General features: G+C 38.4%; 1 long non-coding RNA gene across 1 annotated transcript in view; it reads right to left on the bottom strand.

The window, feature by feature from the left end:
• LOC116693329 (uncharacterized) overlaps positions 1-2,216 on the bottom strand; it is a 16,787-nt gene extending 14,571 nt beyond the window's left edge. The window contains exon 1 of the long non-coding RNA XR_004332900.1: positions 2,073-2,216. This is a non-coding gene — a long non-coding RNA (uncharacterized LOC116693329). The remainder of the gene's footprint in view (positions 1-2,072) is intronic.
• Between the last annotated feature and the right edge of the window lie 1,142 nt (positions 2,217-3,358).

The raw sequence follows: 3,358 nt of genomic DNA, 5'->3' as shown, positions 1-3,358 counted from the left end.
AAGGACACCAATTTTCTTTGTGAATGACTAAAATGTAAATGTTCTTCCTTAAAATACAGAGGGTATAAATATACACACCCCTAGGTTAAATTCCCATAGAGGCAGGCACATTTTATTTTTAAAGACCAGTTATTTCATGGATCCTGATACTATGCATCCTGATGATGCTCCCTTGGCCTTTGGAATTAAGATCACCCCACATCATCACATATCCTTCACCATACCCAGAGACTGGCATGGGGAACTTTCCATAAGAACATCTTTCAATGTAAATCAAACCAGCTATTAAGCTAACTGAAATAAAACCATGCCAATCTCTAGGTCTTGGTCAACTTTTTAATCAACTTTAGCATGGGTGTGTAAACTTTCTAAAGCCACTGTAGTTACTTTACAAGAAACTTCTTAGGAAATGAGGATTTTAATAACCTTTAAAATGAAAAAGACTACTAACCTGAGAACGGAACAAAGCATACATGCACACAATAACGATTAAAGGCAGCAGGGTTTAGTGTCTGGGCTAAGGCCACTAACGCACAGACCGGAGACTGAAGCACCAATCCTTCAGTCAATGGGCAACCTGCTCTAGTACCTCAGCAAATACTTACTCCATAATGAGAAAGGTAGTTGCTTAAAGTACTGCTTCCCAGAAATGGGGTCCTTGAGGGTGTTCCGGGGGTCCCCACCAACAAGGGGAATCATTTTGTTATCTAAAATGTCAAACTACTTCCCTGCAGAAGTAACACAACGACAGAAGGCATTCGGGGTGGAAATCACCAGACGCCTCCCAATACGATATCATCACGATACGATATTGCGATTTTAAACATATTGCAATATTCTGCAATATTTTGCAATTTACAACCTTTTTTCCAACTTCTAATTTTTCCCAATTTCAAACGATGTCCCCAAAAGAAAACTTTGTCAACATCTGTTTTATCTAAAATTATACATTTCTCTGTTTGTTCATATCACATCAATTGTATTGCTGCAAAATGGAATTGTCAAGCAGACAAAAAGGCCAACACATATATTGCGATACTATGCTGTATCGATTCCCCCCCCCACCCCTAGAATGCCTATAGTCTAGTTTGTCAGTTTAGGAGTTCTTCATGTGGAAAAGTTTCAGAACCACTGGCTCAAAGCATGAGGAAAGTGTTGTACTGTTGCAAACATGCAGCGCTAAAAAAAATGGACATCATTTGGCCAAGATGTAGTTTGAATAGGTTACCTTTTTTCTGAATATTGCCTTTGGTTTAGTATGTAAAATGTGTGAAAGAAAAAAAAAAAACAGCTAAAGTATCTGCTACTTAGTTTCAAGGTTTCATAACAATCTCATCTGCTTGAGGTTGTTCAGCCGGTTGGCCTTATCAGTGGAAAATGTGTTTAACCAATCATCATGGATACAGCTTCTGTCTGTTTAAAAAAACATTGCGTCTTTGTCTATAAGGAGTACATTATAATTAAATAAAAGTCAATGCATTCTATGACATAACCAAACTAGATGAAATGCTGTTGGTAAGTTCTTTAAAATGTCCACTCATACTAACCTCTTTATGAGACTATGATGAGACCAAATTCAGGTTTTCAGTTGATTTTATTGAAAACATTATAAAAGTAGGTGGTGCAGCAGCATATTTCAGTTTTATGATCTCTAACATGTTTACATTTGCACAACCCAAGTTGAAAATGACTTTTACAGCAAGTTGCAAATGATCATTGTCAAGTAGACAAGAGCACAGGGCAGAGGTGGTAACAGAACATCTACCGCCCCCATGTGGCTGCAAGTGACACTACACTGAACCCTAAAACAGAAGTCCTTGTTCTGGGGACCAGTTCCCATTTTGTTCCTCAGCTCAAAAAGTTCATTTTCTAAATTCAATATTTTGTGATTTCAGAGTTGATGTGCAAATTCATGACTTGGGTTGATATAAACCTTCAAAGATTTCAAACAAAAGCACTTCAACCAATCCAAGGCATGGGCAAAGGTATAGAGGGATCCCCCTGCCCATGTCTAAAAAGCTTTAAAAAAAAAAAAGAAAAAAAAGGGGGGGATTAAAAAAAAAAAAAATAACTTCTACCAAGATCACAAGCAACTGAATTAGCACAACAGGATTGGATAACATGTACAAATGTTGACATATCAGCTCAACATTTCTTTTAGGGTTTTGAATTTACTCAGTAATCTGTGTTCAAAAAAAGAGGGTGGAAAATGGTTACAGCCTAGCCTGAATGATTAAGGGTCTGGTATCAAGTAATGAAAGTCAGCCATCTTGAAGGGCGGCACCAAGCGTGCATTTAAAAATCTCACTGCACGCAATTGGATAACACTACAACCAATCACAACAACACACGGGGCGACGTATCCAGAGCCCCATACGCTTAGCTACCAGCGGAAATAACTAGATTAAACTGTCGTCATCTGTTTAGCCCGCCTCTGGCCCGCCTATATCAGATACACCGATGTGACTGGTGCGGTTTGGCTACAAGGGTGTAGTTAATGAGCAGCAGTACTCAATGCCAGAGTAACTCACTGAGCAAATTCAAATTGTGCTCTTGCGTGGATTCTGGATTTCCGGGTTAGTTACAGCCTGGATAAGCATGCGAATGAGCCTTGCTGAGATGGCAGACTTGAAGTCAGTGTTTATGGCAAAATAAAGTAATGCATGATGAACATACCCTCTAAATTGAACAGCAGATTTTGCTGCATTACATTCACAAAAAAATGACTATATCATTAAACATCAGCCTAGTTTACAACAGGATAATCTGGAGCTAGAATCACAGACGTCTTCTACTTTGTCTTCAGCCATGTGGTATGTAACCACTGGGACACAATGAGTGACACAGACATATACAGCTGACCCTCTGACAAGACCTGAACAGGACAAGACTAAAGCGTTCTGGGGGACATTTATTCCAAACAGTCCATATCCAACCAGAGTGGAACACAGGTGTACTACATAGTGTTATTTTCAGTTGGACCAAGCTGGACTTGAGTGTAACACTTATCTTTGGTAGCATTATGGAAAGTTCAGCGCATATGAGGTTGTATCTAACTATTTTGATTATTGATTAATCTGCAGATTATTCTGCAAAAAGCGGAAAATTGTTATGAGTTTAATAATTTATATTTAGTTGTCCTTGGTTTGTCCGCACAACAGTCTAAAACCTAAATATATTTAGCTTACTACCACATAAGACAAAGAAAAGCTGAACTGCCACACTTGAAAAGCCGCAACCAGAGAATGTTTGGCCTTTTAGCTTGAAAAACAAAAATCACAAACAATAAATCAACGTCAAAATAGTTGCAGATTAATTTACAGTCGACTAATCGATACCGCTCTACAATTTGTAACTG

Source organism: Etheostoma spectabile, chromosome 8 (genome assembly GCF_008692095.1).
Source record: "Etheostoma spectabile isolate EspeVRDwgs_2016 chromosome 8, UIUC_Espe_1.0, whole genome shotgun sequence".
Lineage (NCBI taxonomy): Eukaryota > Metazoa > Chordata > Actinopteri > Perciformes > Percidae > Etheostoma > Etheostoma spectabile.
The sequence above is the reverse complement of the archived record's forward strand: the minus strand, read 5'-3'. Positions and strand labels throughout refer to the sequence as shown.